General features: G+C 37.7%; 1 protein-coding gene and 1 non-coding gene across 4 annotated transcripts in view; both read left to right on the top strand.

Moving 5' to 3' along the window:
* The window catches only part of Zfand3 (zinc finger AN1-type containing 3), a 194698-nt gene that overhangs the window by 77412 nt on the left and 99003 nt on the right, over window positions 1-18283 (top strand). The window lies entirely within an intron of this gene.
* Window positions 8672-8778, top strand: LOC150047740 (U6 spliceosomal RNA). The gene has a single exon (XR_016539374.1). It is a non-coding gene; the product is annotated as a U6 spliceosomal RNA (small nuclear RNA).

Raw genomic sequence — 18283 nt, 5'->3', positions numbered from 1 at the left:
GCAGTTCAAAGGCAGCCTGGGCACTAAATGCTGACACTTATCTCCAATTAAAGGAACTGGCGGAAGTGGGGGAAGTGGCGCTGTGGCTTTAGGAGTAGGGCGGTATCCTTGAGCCGAAGAGCTCAGGGACAGTGCCCAGGCCCAGAGTTCAAGCCCCACAACTGACTCAAAAAAAATTCAGTGGTGATAAAGATTGATTTGTTGAATATGTAGTTGCATTAGGCCCCATACTAGGCAATACAAAAATGAAGAAGACAGGGCTTCTTGGCATGAAATTTTATTTTTTTGTAAGTTGTGATTTTGTCAGTACATGGGTTTGAACTTAGGGCATAACACTTGCTAGATAGGTGCTATACCACTGAGCCATGACTTCAGAGTCTCCCTCCCCCTTCCCCCTTCCCTACTCTCCTCTCCCCTCCTTCTCTCTCCTCCCCCTTCCCCCTTCCTCTCCCTCTGTAGTGGTTATTTTAGGTTGGAATCATATTATGGGTGCAAGCCCCCATGCCCTGTCTTTTCCTGTTAATGGTCTTGGCTATCTTGGAACTGTAATCCCCTAATCTCAGCCTTTCACAAAGCTAGGATGAAGCATGTAGGTATTGCTGTGTTAAATACTGGTAGAGAAGAAGGGAGTCTTGAGACTCTGCTTGGACTGGTCTCTCTCGGCAGAGTCCTCCCAGTGTCAGCTTGTCAGGTAGCTAGTATTACGGGTTTGAGCCATGGGTGCTCAGATTTTCTTTTATAAATATGAGTGTGTGCATCCTACCCAATACCAGGGCTTGAACTCGCCTGGATTCTGTCTCAACTGTGACTGATGAGACAAGTACATATGCCTATGTTAAAGTTTAATTTTTACAGATAGGCACAGTAAGAGATTAACAGTTCTAAAACAGAACTGTAGGAGCAACTAATAAAGATTATTTGAATATCTCTTAAATATCATACTATACTATACTGATTCTTGTGATAATCTGAAATGATGAAATGAGAGATAAAATAAGTTAGTGATAGGAACATTGTGACATCGTTAGACCTATTTTACATGTATTGCTTGAACACAGCATCCTACTTTGACAGTCATTTGGATAACCGGGTTAGCGGGTAGTGTATAATGAAGTTGTATACCATCATTCTCTGGTATCCATGGAGGATTGATTCCCCAAACCCCACACATATCACAGTCTTAAGTCCTTTATTTCAAATGATAGTGTATGTCCTTTCCATATATACATCTAGATTACAATAGCTAATATAACTTAATGCTATGTGGTTATTATACTGTATTTATAGAGTAATGATAAGGAGGAAATGTGTACATGTTCAGTGCAGACATTACATTTAACATGAGGGTGGAGGACTTGAATATAAATGATGTGGCTGTGATTCCTGACAGCTCAAGATGGTATGAAACTTCTGCTTTTATCTGAATGGTATATGATGTGAAATTTATCAATGGTTTTTTTCTGAAATTTGTCATGTTTTTTTTGTATGTACTTGATAGTGAATAACTGAAACCACTGTATGGAAAACTATGCATGAGGGGACTAACTGTACATATTTTGGAGAATCTTGGCAAAGAAGAATCTGATTTTTTTTTTTTTTGCCAGTCCTGGGCTTCAGCTCAGGGTCTGAGCACTGTCCTTGGACTTTCTCAAGGCTAGAGCTCTACCACTTGAGCCACAGCACCACTTCCAGTTTTTTTCTATGTATGTGGTACTGAGGAATCGAACTCTGGTCTTTATGCTTGCTAGGCAAGCACTCTACCACTAGGCCAAACTCCCAGCCCAAGATCTGATTTTTACCACTCAGCTTATAGCAGCAATTGAGCAGCCCAGGAGATGTGGTCCTTGTTCTTTGTAGAATTTTATTTCTTTTCTTCTTCTCTATCCCCATATGGTTTTGCATTTGTTTTGGCTGTTAGGACCATAGTGCCCTGATAAAGGCAACTCCACCCTATAGTAAATGCAAAAACATATCTATTGGGTTGTTTTTATGGGGGTAGTGGTGAATGAAAATAACTAGGCATTTATTCAGTAGCAGTACTAAATACATTTTTTCACTTGCATGTTTTATTCTACACTTAAAATTTGAAATATTTAAATATATAAGATACAAACTCAAGGGGAGGAAACAAGATTGCGAGGGGGTGGGAAATGGGGATAAAAACGTGAGAAGGGGTATCAATATGTGAGAAGTAATACACCTACTATCTCGCAAATGTAACTGTAACCCCTCTATATATTACCCTGACAATAAAAAATTAATAAAAACCTCATAATTGTCAAACCTGATAGCCTAATACATGTTATAGAATCGAAGTAGCATGAAAAATGAAACCCAGAGATCATTCTCAAAATTTTACGTTTAAACATTTAGAGTTAAAACGTTTGTCCCTTCCATTCAGTATGTCATCTTGTGGTAAAGGCTGGGAGAGTGGTTGTTCTTTTTGGGGGTGTTCAATTAGTGCTTATAGACTTTAGCCCAAGCCTGTACATTACAGATCTTGATCTAGACTGTCCTTGTGGACAGTTCTGTGTTTCTTGACCTCAGAGGTTTGTGGAGATATGTGTGTGTGGTAAAATGCTTAACCTGTAACTATGAAGTCATGAACAAACTTCAGTGAGATGATCAGCTTTTGAAAGAACATTGTCTTTGAAGCTTTTATATGAGCAAGATGGAAAACCAGAGCCTGCTTGTCAGTTTTGGAGAGAATCAGATAAATTTCTTTAGTGCCATTTCAGATCTCAGGAGCTCCGCACGGGTGGTTTTATTTTGGGCTCTGTTATGGACATGTTCTATATGTCTCCTTTAACTATATAGACTTGTCTAAGCATGCTTTGAAAAAGAGAACTGAAGTCTCCCAAATGGGCTCTAATATCATTACCAAAAGATGGGAGACATTGACAGATGATCTGAGGGATAATTCCTTGCAATCAAATCTTAATTTCTTTTTACAGTGCCAGTACATAAAATAAATATAGCTGTGTATTATTACATTGCCAGTAAGAACTAACAGTTGATTGCCAAAAATATACTTTCAGTAGCATTTGACTTGCCTACATTCGATTCATGTAACGTAGTGGTAGAATGCATGGGCATGGTTGACGAGCCTCTGTTCTTTTCTCTACTATTGAAGTCTTGGGCAAGTCATTTAACTATTTGAGAGACCACTTTCTTTTTTTGTGGAATATTACCATGTACATCTCAATTATATTCTCCTTACGTTAAACAATAGGATAAATATTAAGACATTGAGGTAATATGTAAAGAACTATGGACACACTTGTAAGATTATTTATAATTGGTGGGTTACTGGGGTAGCTTGAAATGGCTCATGGAAACAGTCTGTACACATTATCTATGAATTAATGAAACCAGGAAGAGTCTTTTATAACTGATAATTTTCAGGTATAACTGTTTGCTGAACAATGTAATTTGCTGTTATTGATTTTGTAATTCAAAGTATACTGACTTTTTTCTTTTTATTCAAAATTGCACATGTGCTTTTTGTCTTCTTTCTCTTCAAAGTAGAAGAGAAGGAAAGGATATAACGTCTTTTTAAACCAAAAGCTTTTAAACTAGGCTTCTGAAAGGATAATAAGTAAGTCATTGAAGTTGAAGCCATATTCTAGATTTTAGGAGACAAGTAACTGTTTTTATTAAGTCATATCCTCTGTGGTACTCTTGTTTCTAGCACAGAAAGTTTCTTTAAGCTGGGCTTATTTTAGGGTTATATGTAGAATCCTCTCTGCCTTCTTACTTGATCCTAAATAAATCATGATCATGTATATTTTCAACATGGGTGGTAGAATTAATTATTACAAAAAGCAGGAAAGTGTTGACAAGCTGTCTTCTAAACACAATCAAAATTAGGTTAACTCGCTTCAATTGCTCATTATGATAAATAGCTTTCTGTTTGTGCATTATTACAAAAGAATCTTGGATATATTAAATCAAGCAGTCTCTTACTGTGACTTAAAAATCTTTTTAATACTTATTTAATACTTATTATATTCTGCGTAGACAAAAAATGTGACTTGCAAAAATGCTTTACAGCTAGAACATCTTAATAGATTTCTAGAACACTTTAAAAATAGAGGTGAAACAGAAAATTAGTTTAGTAATATATTTGTTCTAATAAGCAGAACATACAGCTCAAGGGACATAAGCACACATGTGTATATTTGGCAGGTTTTTTTTTTTTTTTCCATTTTTGGAGGAGTGGGTCATGGGGCTTGAACTCAGGTCTAGGCGCTGTTGTTGAGCTTTTTATTTTAAGACCAGTGCTCTACCACTTGGAGCCATAGCTCTACTTCTGGTTTTCTGGTGGTTATTTGGAGAAACCAGTCTCAAGGACTTTCCTGCCTGGCCTGGCTTTGAACTGCCATCCTCAGATCTCAGCTTTCTGAGTAGCTAGGACTTATAGGTGTGAGCCCACTAGTGCTTGGCCTGGCAGGATTTTAAGCCTAAACGTTTGGCTTTTTGAAATTCCTTTAAAAAGTTACTAATTATAAAATCAGAGAAAGGCTGGATAATTGGGACTGCATTAAACTGCAGAGCTTTTGTATGGCAAAGGACATAGCTAGGAAGCCTACAGAGTGGGAGAAGATCTTCACCAACCATACAATGGACAAAAGCCTCATATCTAAAATATCAACAGCTCAAAAAATTGAATCACTCCAAAACTAATCTCCAAAGTAACAACCATCCCATTAAAAGATGGGCCAAAGACTTAGAGAGTCTTCTCTGAAGAAGAAACAAAAATGGCCTATAGACACAAAATGCTCAACATCTCTGGTCATACAAGAAATGCAAATCAAAACAACTCTTAAGATTCCACCCTACTCCAGTTAGAATGGCCAGGATCAAGAAAACTAATAACAACAGATGCTGGAGGGGATGTGGCCAGGAGGGATCACTACTACACTGTTGGTGGGAGTGCAAACTCATTCAACCACTATGGAAAGCAGTATGGCAGTTCCTCAGAAGACTAATATAGAGCTCCCCTATGACCCAGCAATTCCACTACTTGGCATTTACCCAATCATCCAGAAACAAGTACATACTAAATCCACCAGCACAACAATGTTCATTGCAGCACTCTTTACCATAGCAAAGATATGGAACCAACCTAGATGTCCCTCAGTTGATGAATGGATTCAACAAGATGTGGTATTTGTACACAGTGGAGTTCTATGCTGCAGTCAGAAAGAACGACATCACCCCATTTGTTAGGAAATGGAAAGCCTTAGAAAAAAATCATATTAAGTGAAGTAAGCCAGACTCAAAGGAACTTGGGTTTCCCTCATTTGTCATAATCAGTAGAAACCTTGGGCTCTCCTAGCAGAGATTTGCAATAGAGCAAAACCTTGATACATAAGGCCATATAGTATGACGCTAAATGAAAGGACCTCTAGGATATAGAAACAAAAGCCATATAATGAATGATTGTTGTCCTTAAGGTACTGTGTTATCTCTCATCTCTTTTGCTGTCCCTTGGTTATCTCATATTGTTATAGTATCTCACTTTGTTACCTGATATATCGGATATATTTGTATTTGGTTATTTGAAATTGGATAGGGAAGGGGGCAAAACAAGATGAGGGGTGGGGGTGGGGGGAGGGAAATGGGGACCAAGACATGTGAAAGGGTATCAAAGTATGTGAATTAATGCACCTTCTATCTGGCAAATATCATGTAACCCTTCTATTAATTACAATAAAAATATATGAAAAAGTTACTAATTATAGACTCTTTACCCAGAAGTATCTTCTGGTGTGCTCAGTTAATTAGAATTTATAAAGGCCAAGCCAATTTTGAGCAACTCCTCCTTCCCTATCATACAAAGCACATAGTGTGCTTTTGGTGTCCAGTAGTGACATCAACATGCTCATACTTGTGGATAGGGCTAGGAGAGTAAGGGTAGGGTCTTTAGCAGGGGAAGAGTGCAGGAGACTAAGTTAGTTTTAATGCGTTTAAGAAAAAGTTCTGAAATGGAAGATAGATGTAAGTTAAGTTGACCAGCTGTGTGTTTCTACTTCTGTTATAATAGACTGTGGGATGGTGAGAAGTTTCACACCAATTTTATTTCACACTAATTTCTTTTTCATATAGGACATGTGAAATTTGCATGATTAGGAAGCTGTGCTTTCTAAATGAAATGTTAAATTTGTCGAGTTTTCCTCCTCCTCCTCCTCCTCCTCCTCCTCCTCCTCCTCCTCCTCCTCCTCCTCTTCCTCTTCTTCCTCCTCCTCCTCTTCCTCTTCCTCTTCCTCTGGGTGCCTAGCTAAAGCATAGCACCTTCCTGTTGTGAATTGCATAGAGTGCAAACTTACCCGCATCTCTACAGAACACAAACTACATATCACTGATTTCCTGAGCCTACAGAGCAGAGGAAGGGGCTCTTTGATCAAGATCTGTCTTAGATTTTGGATCTTTCAGAGAGGAAGGAGATTTAAAAAGAGAAAGCGGTTCCTTGAAATCTTGCCAAGACTTTGAGTTTCTGAATCTCATATGTCTAAATACTGTGCTCAATAGAATCAACACAATTCCATTACAAAATTCATAAGCTACAAATTGCTGAGGAGGATTTTTACAAGTCCACAAGTGGTTTCTAATGATCCTGCAAGTCACATAAATTGTATTGATTTTCAGGGAAGGAAAACTATGGAGAAGTTACTTGAATTTTGTGGACTGTGAGACTTTTAGTAGTCTTAAGCAGTTATTAAAAAAATTAAAAGAAAGATTAGAAGGTGATCAACATAGGATTATCAACTTGTAGCTTGTTCAATTGAACTCCCCCCCCCCGCCTTTATTTTTGCAGGGCCCTCATGCTTTGTAGGTAGATGTTTTATTAAAAAAAGAAAGATGGAAAGTGATCATCCCTTCTTATTGTTGAGGTGGGAGTCTGAGCTTTTTTCCCCTAACTATGATCCTCTCAAGAGAGTTAAGACTTCAGACAAGCTACAGTTACAGTGGTGAGTAACCTTGAACAGCTTCATTTGGACAATTGAAAAGAAAACCTCCAGCATATACTTAGATGTAACAACCATGTAACAATATGTATTTTATGAAAAACTGATACTGTTTTAAATTTTTATTTAACTTAGTTATATATGTTCATTCCCTAGCCCATGAGCCAAGATGTAGAATTAACTATGAACTGATCAGACTTAACTTGAGCAATAATGTAACAGTTTAAAATAAACCCTTATCTCTATCACCTCAAAGATTTATTCATGATCGTAAAAACTGCTGAAGCCTTTATTTTTCATTAATTTGGGCATAACACCTAGAGTGGGTTATAGAATATTTGAGTAAATTGATTAAAGAAATCGAAGGTAGGTACTCACAAAGGTGAGTGGTACATATTGCCATGTTGAGTTATTTGCTATTGCAATTCTTATGAGATTGTGAAACAAGTAACTTGAAATCTTGAAGAATGATTCGGATCTTGGTACTCAAATATGGTCTGGGCACTAACTACATTAGTATCACTTGTGAGCTCCTGGACATTCAGAATCTGTGTTCCTACCCCAGACCTGCTGCACCAGATTCCAAATCTCACCAAGATCTCTATGACTTCTGCACATACCAGATTTAAGATACAGATTCAAGATAGGAAGTCCTCAGCTCCCAGCCTCCTGAGTAGCTGGGGTTGCAGCTCCAGCCAATGGCACCTGGCTGGCTAGGTTTATTTTTAAGGTGCTGGTAAAAGGTAAAGATTTGATCTTGCTCCATATGTGTGATATGCTCTTTAGCTTAAACAAAGAAAACAAAGGAGTCACGTGGTGCTTGCCAGAAAGCATGTTGTTTTGTTCAAACACAGCTCTTACTCCTAGTCTACAGTTGGTTCCTTGTACACCTGTGCTGACCTACATTGTCCCTGTGGAGACTGAGTTGTTGGGCCTGAGTGGAGGGAGGAGCCATCATTGCACATCCCGTGCGTTTCAGATTTGAGCCCTGTTAGTTATATTTCACACTGAACTTGTAACTAATTAAACTGTAAATTTTGAAAATTCTGCAGTTGATATTGCTGATGAGACTGTTGAGTGGTGAAAGCAGAGGAGAGGAACATTTTGTTTCATTTCCATCTGGCCAGGGCTGCCTTGGAGCCCTTACCACTGAACCTCTGCACAGGTGATTCTGGAAGTTTATATTACCTAGTAGCGTCACTGAGATTAGATTATTATTACATGGGTTTAAGGAAATGTTTAGATTATTAGATTAGATAATTTCAGGTTCCCTGGTTTTGCTTTCATTTGCAGCAGTTATTTTCATACCTTAGTTGGAGCTGCAATGGAAATGTACCAATGACTATTTTTTATGCAAATTATAAAAGACAGCTGGTGAATGCTTAATTTCAAGGCCATAATTTAAAATATTTGGTTCCCTTTAGCTGTGCTTAATTTAGCTAGTAGTTTATGGTCAGAATTCTGGATAGGTGGAACTATTTTGGAACAATTTATGGTTCTGTTTTGATAAAATCTTAACTTGATACCAGTGTCTATCTATACCAGTTCAGTTATGAGTGGTATCATTGGTAAACTGGGTGTGGCTGAATTCATATTTAAATATTTTACAGTTCTTTGGGGGCAGATTAAAATTGTGTATATTATATGCACAAGTATCTGATTATATTAGTTTAATATAGTACTATAAAAGTCAGCATTGAGTGCTTGCTTCGGCAGCACATATAGTAAAATTGGAATGATACAGAGAAGATTAGCATGGCCCCTGCACAAGGATGACATGCAAATTTGTGAAGCATTCCATATAAAAAAAAACAAAGTCAGCATTGAATTATTAATCTGCTTTTAGCTGATAGCCTTGGCAAGTAACTTCTTGTACTTTAGTAATTTTCTTTTATAAAAATAGCAAAGTTTCAAGTGTGTATTATTAAGTATCTTAACACTCTACTCATGTAATTTTATATAGTTCAAGATAGTTTCATAGATCAAGAAGTGAAATGGCTAAGTGGGTTATTGATAAGGATAAAACTTAAAAAAGTCAAAATGAGGAGAAATGATACTGTTAACATTAATTTGTAGAAAAATCTCAAATTTGTACTAAGAACAGTAGTGTTCAAGAGTTACTATGGAATCATCCCTCCAACACTCCTTCTTGAAGCTTGTACTTCTCTGATTGTGAGCCTGCCCATGCACATGCTCTCAATTTAGTTATTCCAAAGAGAATGGTGGTTTTAATTTGCCCCCCCCCCCCATTTTTTGTGGTGTGTGCTAGTCCTGGAGTTTGAACACAAGGCATGTTGTCGCTGAACTTTTTTTGGGGGGGGGATGGGAGGGCTCAAGGTTAGTAGAGCCATAGTTCTGCTTCCACCATTTTGCTGGTTAATTGGAAATGAATCTCACATACTTTTCTGTCTGGACTGGCTTGGAACTACAGTTCTCAGATCTCAGCCTTCTGACCAGCTAGGATTATAGGCATATGCCACTGGTATCTGGCAAGGTATTTGTTTTTAACAGATGTGAATTTGTTCTTCTGGTATTTATGGTAAAAGCACAAACTGGAATTTTGCATTGTTGTCTTCAGGTTTTTACCATCTTTTTCTGTGACTGTTATGTCCTTGGGACAATACTTATTTCTTCATAATCAGTAGCGTACATATTTTTATATTAATTGGATCTAAAGTCTGTTACCGTAAAAAAAATGTGACCAGGTACTGTGAATGGTTGTTATCGTTCTGTGTGACCATACCAAATCAGGATTTGAGGACAATAAAACCTTATTGTAAGTTTTTTCAAAGCAATTTTTATTTAATAAATACATAGCTATATTTCATAAACAATTTCAGTTTTTTGGTGAAATTATCATATGAAAGTGTAAAGTGAAGTGATACATGGCATTGGTTGTGATGCAGTGGCACTTTGAGGAGAGGTCTGTAATAGTGTTCAGAAGGGAGATTTTTGTTTTCAAGCTAAGTTACTTCTCTATGTTTTATGATGGGAATGACAGTAAACAGCATGTAGAGCAGTGCCTCTATCTGTGTATAATGGTAGTTTCTCCATCTGTTTTGGAGAAGTAGAATCTAAATCTTATGAGGTAGAGGAGAAATGTGGTAAAATGTTTGAGCTGTCAAATGAAACCCTAATACTTCATTGCCCTGAAGGGAACTCTCCTTTCTTTTTAATAGTAATTTTAAAAAAATCTCTAATGATGTGTTTAGAGTCCCAAAGTCCTAATTTGAATGTCAGTTAAGGACCTTGGAGACCCAGTAGCGGAGGGTGATGGGAAGCACCAGACTTGACCTCCCTCTAGTGGTTGCTGGCAGCCACACTGCAAGTTTGTTAGTGTACACGAGGAAGGAGGGCAAAGGGAGGTTGCTGTTAATACAGAATTCTCTTTTGTATCTGAACTAACAAGATGGATGAATACTTGAGGGGCTACCAAAAATGTCAACATCATTTGGGCAGAATGATAAGAGACTTCTTTTTCATAATTACAATTTTTTGTTACTTTAAATTTCACTCTGTTTTTTCTTTTTTTCCTTCCCCACTCCCCTTTTTTTTCTTGGTATGAAGCTAAAGAAGTAAAAATAGAAACCAAGAGGCAAGAAAGTTCCACTCACTGATTACTTCTCCGTGCTATGCAATATAGTACAGCATCTTTAATCCTTAAAGTCTGCTTGATTACATTGAGTCCTACATATGAGGTTTATCAGCCCCATCTAATGCTGTTTTCCAGAATGTTTTTTCATTCTACTTTAATGTTGCCCTCAAAACATCTCCCTCCTCTCTGAATATTTGAATGTAGAGCCTTGCAAATGCTGTGCAAGGGGTCTATCATTTCTTACTTGAGAGTCCCATTATGTTGGCCATTCTGATCTGGAACTCAAAATACAGTCCCTAGCAGACAGACCTTGAACTCAATGCTCTCTTGCCTTGGCCTCCTGAGTGGCTGGGTTTGTGTGAGCTACTGTACCTGACCCACTTCTTTCTCCTTTAATGAATATCTCAAATGTTACCTTTCTGGACCATTCCCTATTTCTGTGAGCCCTCAAAGTAAATGTGTTCTGTTTTTGTTAATCTTGAGGTATTTTTAATACCTGTCTACTGTTATGTTGCTACTTTCTGACTTTGCTGTTCCTCTGTTTATCTGACTGTCCCAGAACAGCACATAAAAAGCACATAAAAGTTTTGTTCTAAAACTATATAGCTAGAGCTTTTGCCTGCCCCAGAAGACATTTCTTAAATATTTAACATCCAAGAGTGTTGGGGCAATAGTATATAGCTAGGTATTAACCCATTTCTCTCTTTGTGCTTCAAAAAAAACAAATATTGTTTCCTATTAAAAGTGATACAGGTACAGTTCTGGAAATTCAGAAATAATTGTTGAGGTTTTCTAAACATAAAGTGATTTACTTTTTGGGGGGAGGAGGGAGAATGTGAAGGTTTATTGTGGAGCTTGAACCCAGAGCCTGAGTACTGTCCCTGAGCTTTTATATACTTTGCGCCACAGCTCTACTTCTTGTTTTCTGGTGGTTAATTAGAGATAAGAGTCTCATGGGGGGGGCCAGGAGTTTGGCCTAGTGGTTAAAGTGCTTGCCTAGCGTGCATGAAGACCCGGGTTTGATTCTTCGGTACCACATACGTAGAAAAAAAGCCGGAAGTGGTGCTGAGGCTCAAGTGGTAGAGCTATAGCCTTGAGAAAGTCCAAGGACAGTGCTCAGGCCCTGAGCTCAAGCCCAGGACTGGCAAAAAAATAAAAAAATAAAAAAAAGAATCTCATGGGCTTTCCTGCCTCGTCTGGCTTTGAATCACAGTGCTCAGATCTCAGCCTCCCGAGTAGCCAGGATTACAAGTGTGAGCTACCGAGGGCTCGAAATAATAAACATTTTTTATATTAATCTGTTTAATATTACATCTCTGGTCTTGGGGCTTAAATAGTATACTTAACTATTTAAGTTTGTTTTTCAAAGATTATTAATTATGAAGATATGCTCAATTTTATTACAAAGTCAGGAAATACTTAAAAATGAGATAATTTCATACCATTACACTGGCAAAAATGTAAATGTCTGGCAGTACCAAATGTTAGTAAAGATATATGTCTAGGTTCTTCTGTTGGAGGGTATAAATGCAACTTTCACTAGCAGTTTGACAATATTTGGTAATTTCTTTTGGCCCAGCATTTCTAAGTCTGTGTCCTAGAACAGTTTATGCATGCAAACAAGATAGTATAAGAGTATTCATAGTAGTAGTGTTTGAATTAGTAGAAAAGTGTGAAACAAGCTGATGAATAAGTTGTTTGGTCATATACTGAATATGAGCTTTCGGCTTAGACTATCTCAGAGATACAGTCTATGAATGATGTGTGTGTGTGTGTGTGTGTGTGTGTGTGTGTATGGTTTGGAAAATTGTGTTTTTGTGGAGGCCTATTTGTAGTTGCTTATTAATAGAATCTAGTGTAGAACATTAGTGGACTATAGTTCCTGAACCAAAATAAAGGTAATGGTTACCTCTGAGAAAGAAGGGAATAAATAAAATCAGAGAAAAATATACATAGACCTTTAACTTCACCTGTAACATATTCTGCCTTCGTAAACTCAAAAGCAAGTGTTAAAAGATGTTAAATTTGGACCAAGATATAGATAGCAGGTGTAGACATCATGTTATGCTTTGTCTTTTTGTGCATTTGTAAATCCATAGTGAAATTTTACATTGGATGTAGTATGCGGGCCACAATTGTAGCTTCTTGGAGTGGATTGGTCCAAACACCAGTCCATAAAGTAACTTAACAACTTAGGGGAAAACTTTGGAATAAACTCAGGAGGAACAGCCAGCGTAGGGAGGTCCAGGCAGCGACTTCTTGGCATTCAGTTAGAAGCACCGCATTTCCATCCTACGATGACTTCACTGGTATTTGAAGCTAGTTATTACTGTGCCCAGTGAGCCATGCATTCCTGAGGTAGCTCACTGTTTTTAAAATAGGGTCTGAAAGCTGGATCTGCTTAGTTCCACTAAACCACTGTTAATTTTTTTTTTCCTGAAGTCACTTTAGGAGAGATTGTGTGAATAGAAAACTGTAAAGTAACAATGTTTTCTCAAAACAAGCATTTTTTAGAGTTTTTGTATTCAGTACCACATGCTGTGTCTCAGTAGAGAAGGAACATCCCTACTATCATTAAAAAAATTAAACAGAAACTTCTACTTGTAAATTTCAGTTTTCTAGAAGAATTCTTGTATGGTTTTCTTCTTCAACTCCATTGTGGATCTATTTGTTTCACAGAATTCATTTTTTAATGCTCATATTAGGGCTTGAACTCAAGGCAACTTTTCCCCCCTTAGCCACTAGCACTGTAACTCTTGAACCTTGTCTTCAATTCCAGTATTTTGCTGATTAGAGATGAGTCTTAAGATACATCTGCCAGATATCAGCCTTCTGAGTTGCTAGGATTCCAGGTATGAGCCACTAGTCCTGAGACTTGAACTCAGGGCTTAGGTTATGTCCCTGAGCTTTCTTTGGTAAAGGCTCTATCAGGTGAGCCACAGGTCTAATCTGGCTCTGTGTGTGCGTGTGCGTGTGTGTGTGTAATTGGAAATTTCTGCCCAACCTGGCTTCTAACTTTGAACCTTAGGCTTCAGCCTTCTAAATAGCTAGGCTTACAGGCATGCCCCACTGGCACCTGGCTAGATATATATATATATATATATTTTTTTTTTTTTTTTTTGCCAGTCCTGGGCTTGAGCTCAGGGCCTGAGCACTGTCCTTGGACTTTCTCAAGGCTAGAGCTCTATCACTTGAGCCTCAGCACCACTTCTGGCTTTTTTTTCTATGTATGTGGTACCGAGGAATCGAACCCGGGTCTTCATGCATGCTAGGCAAGCACTTTAACCACTAGGCCAAACTCCCAGCCCCATAGAGATATATTTTTAACTCCTCCTCCCTCCTGTTTTTTTGCTGCTTTTTCCCCCATCTCCTCCCCACCCTCATCTGAGGCTTTTGCTAATTGTCTGATACTTACCATCTGAGCCACAACTCTAAACCCCCGTTTTAACTATACTTTCTTAAACCATAGAAATAAATAATATTAATGTTAGCATTCTTGGACCTCTAATTTAAAAATTAATTCCTTTGTTAGCATGTGCTGACAACCCTAGAAATGACTTAAAACCCTCTCCTTTTTTGGTTTTTGAGGATCAGATCCTTTGGTATTTGTTAAAGGACTACGAAAATACACCATCTCAGCTGAGGAGCCAGTTATTCTAGTATCATACAAATTTAGCACATTAAAAGTGGCTTTCCAGATAAGGTGGGCCAGGTTATATCACCTGTAACTCAACTCCTGGACAAGTAAAGTATGGCAGTCTGTAAGCTGATTGCTAGCCTTGCCATCCATATAGTTTCCTGTTATAAAAGGATCAAATCATGGATATCAATAAAAGGTATTAAATAAAATAAAAATTAAATAAAATTTTGTTTAAAATAGGGTTTTAGTTACATTTGTACTTTGAAATATGAAGAATGTAAATTATGACTTGTAAGACTTTGCAAATGGGTACATTAAAGCTATCTCAAGTAGTTTATTTAGACCATCCTTTCAAAGCATTCAGTTAAGTAAACAAATATTTATGTAAATAACACAAAAGGGGGTTGTACATTCTAAATGTGTATTCAATCCTTGAGCTATCCCGTCTGCCTCTAATTTTCAAACTAGTTTAGTTTTTTATAGGAAGTACAAATATTATACAAAATTATTAAAAAATATGAGAAGAACTGGGAGAGAGTACAGGGAAGGAGTGACATTGCCAAAAAGAAATGTATTCTTCACTTGACTTACATAACTGTGACCCCTTTGTGTGTCAACTTTACAACAACAACAACAGTATTAAAATAGAAAAGATAAGAGAAGAGATGTTATGAAAAGCAAATCTCCTTCTGGCCCTGATGCTTATCTATCTAGTTAGTTAACTCTGTATATATCCTTTGTTTGGTTTTCATGTTTAAACTCTATGCTTGTACTATTTAATTTCCACAGAGATGTCTTCAGAGCATCATTTCATAGCAATATACAGATGAAGTTAACTCATGGTTTTTTTTTTTTTTGGCCAATCCTGGGCTAGAGCTCAGGGCCTGAACACTGTCCTTGGACTTTCTCAAGGCTAGAGCTCTACCACTTGAGCCTCAGCACCATTACTAGCTTTTTTTCTATGTATGTGGTGCTGAGGAATTGAACCTGGGTCTTCGTCCATGCTAGGCAAGCACTCTACCACTAGGCCAAACTCAGTCATTTTTTCTGGGCGGGGGAGAGGACCAGTTCTGGGGGTTGAACTCAGGTCACGGGCACTGACCCAGAGCCTCTTTTGCTTGAGGCTAGTACTCTACCACTTGAGCTACAGTACCACTTCGGCCTTTTCTGTTTCTGTGGTACTGAGAATTCAGGGCTTCATGTACACCAGGCAAGCACTCTTAACACTAAGCCATACTCCCAGCCCAACTCAGTTTTTTGTTTTTTTTAATGGTGTAGTTTTACATAGTATTACATTGTATTAAGCTATTTTCCTGCTGAATATTTAGATCTCCACCTCTCCCAGCCAATAATTTCACATTTATCTGGGTATGTAGAACACTTTCTGCATGTAACATTCAATCTGTGGAATCAACCCCTAAGCAGAATTCGTCAAAAGATACACAAATTTAAAAATTAGATGTTGCCAAGTTGTTGTTATGACAACTCACATTCCTACTAGCAGTACTTGAGAGCTGCTCTTGTGATCCTTATTTGTGTCTTGAGATTGAAAATTTTTCATATACATAGTGATCAGATTTCTGTGAATTGCATGTTCAGGTTCCTTTTTCATTTTTCTTTGGGTCTTTTTAAATTGTGGCAGCACTGTAAGGAAAGAAGTACTTTTTCTATACCCTATTTTGTAGATATCTTCCCAAATAGTTGTCATTTGATTGTGCCATATGTTGGAATATTGAAAGCATCTGTCTGTTTCTGAATGCCCCACTATTGATCAATCATCTATTTTTGCCAGTGCCAGAGTTTGAACTCAGAGTTTCATGCTCTCACTTGGCTTTTTCTACCACTTAAGCCATACTTCTACTTCTAGTATTTTTGGATCAAGTCACAAAGATATTTTTTTTGCCAGTGGTTGGGCTTGAACTCAGGGCCTGAGCACTGTCCTTAGACTTTTCTCAAGGCTAGTGCTCTACCACTTGAGCCACACAGCACCACTTCGTTTTTTTTCTATGTATGTGGTACCGAGGATCAAACCCACTTCCAGTTTTTTTCTATGTATGTGGTACCGAGGAATCAAACCCAGGTCTTCGTGCATGCTAGGCAAGCACTCTACCACTAGGCCAAACTCCCGGCCCCCAAAAAGATATTTTCTGTACAGATTGGCTTAGAACCTTGATTCTCAGAACTTGGCCTCTTGAGTAGGGAGGATTGCAGGCATGAGCCACTAGCCCATGTTAAACCTTTTTATTAAACATTGTCATATACGTTAGTCTTTTCCTTTATAGCTTCTAGGCTGTGTGTCAGATTCAAAAGCTGTTACTTTTAATATTCTTCTTTATTTTGTCTTTTAGGTTTAAATAAGCCTACCTCCTTTGATAAATGACATCCCATGTGTCATATGGCATAGACAGTAGATCCAGGCAGTCTTAATGTCCAGCCAAGGCTGTGCCACACTGTTTTGTGAGATGGACAGATGAATATATCCAAGTCTCTGTTTTCTCCTTTGCAAAATAGGATAATTATACCTTCCTTTAGGGTTGCAATGAAAATTAGAAGCTGTCCTAAAATTTGTAATCAACCATCATTTGTCATCTAGCACCTATTAATTCTTCCTTTTTCTAACGTCAACATCACAGACTTTGAAAAAAAAAGAATTTGCAAACAATCGGTTTGATTAAAAAAAAACATGTTCCCAATTATGTCATAAAATTTAGTGTTTAAATGATTTAATGTGAAACAAATCAGTGACACACCTTTTGTCCATTGTATTGTGTAACATTATGTAGGAGCATTTACATCCCAACAAGAAGGCAACTTCTGGATTTTACATTATGCCAAGAAAAGCTATACAGTGGCATGTGGGAAATATTTTTAAATGCTTTTCACAAAGGGAAATTCAGGAAATACTTCTTATTTTGCTCTTTTACCCAGTACACAGCTGATTTTGTCCAGATTGCTGCAGGTCTCTCCACCAAATGAGTTTTGTCTTTCTAAGTTAATTTTCTGCCAGAATCATTTCAGGCTGATGACTGTGGTGTTTGTGTATCCATTAAGCACACTGCCAGGATATGTCCACTACTTTCCACCTCCCCCATTAAACAGCTGTCAGCAAGGTTACAGAGCTGCTCCCTTGCTCTGCATTAATTGTCGGGAGCCTTGGGATACAGCGTAAAATGGCTTATAAAGGGTAACATCCAGTTGGCTTAGATCTCACAGAAGGGAAACATAAATCCTGTCATCAGTTGGGTTGAATTTATTGGTGCTTTATGTTGATATGAATACAAAAGATATAAAAGGAATTGAATTTTTAAAAGTCTGTTTCTTGGTTAACCTTTCATTTGTTTCTTTCTAAAATTTCTAACCAGTGTAATTCAACAGCTGAGCAGCAGATATTGGAGGCTTTTTGGTTAAGAAGCTCTCATTAAAGTTGTGTATAGCACCCTGCTGAGCTTTACAATTGGTTTTGAAATGAAAATCTGTTAGATTAGAGCAAATATTGTCCTAGCCCTTGTAATAAGTAATGTAGAGAAGATTAGTGATTTGTCTGTGCACGCCATTGAGCATTAAGTATGCTACTTTAAGGGATCCTGTTTTAAGAGGTTGAGGTGAGAGAGGAGGCAGGAAGGAGCTGGAAAGGTCTGTTTTTCATAGCTATATGCTTATCTTGTTCATATGAATTAGTGATTCCTTCGATAAAACAAAGGATGCTTTAAATTTCAATTATTCTATAGAGTATGTAAGCTACAAACTGGGAGGAAGAAAACACCTCGTAACACTTAACATTAGTTTCTTCTGTCTGTCTGTGATAGTTTTCTTCTTTTTTTCCTTTTAAGTAGGTTTCAGTGCTATAATCTCCCCTCTAAGAACAGAACTCTGAAGATGTGTATATGTGAAAAATTACTGATAGTAGTGGCAATATCTTTTTTCCTTTTGCCCACTGCATGCATTATTGAAGGTAAAATTGAACAGGGATGCTGTTATCACCTTAGATTTCCTCACTAAGCAGGCTCCTGCAGACAGTCTTTGCTTTCTCCATTAACTGCAAGTGCCTCTGTGTTCTTCCACATTCAGTGTGAGTCA

Source organism: Megascapheus bottae, chromosome 22, assembly GCF_031878675.1.
Source record: "Megascapheus bottae isolate mThoBot1 chromosome 22, mThoBot2.hap1, whole genome shotgun sequence".
Lineage (NCBI taxonomy): Eukaryota > Metazoa > Chordata > Mammalia > Rodentia > Geomyidae > Megascapheus > Megascapheus bottae.
Note: the sequence above shows the minus strand (reverse complement) of the source record. Positions and strands in the feature narration are given on the sequence as shown.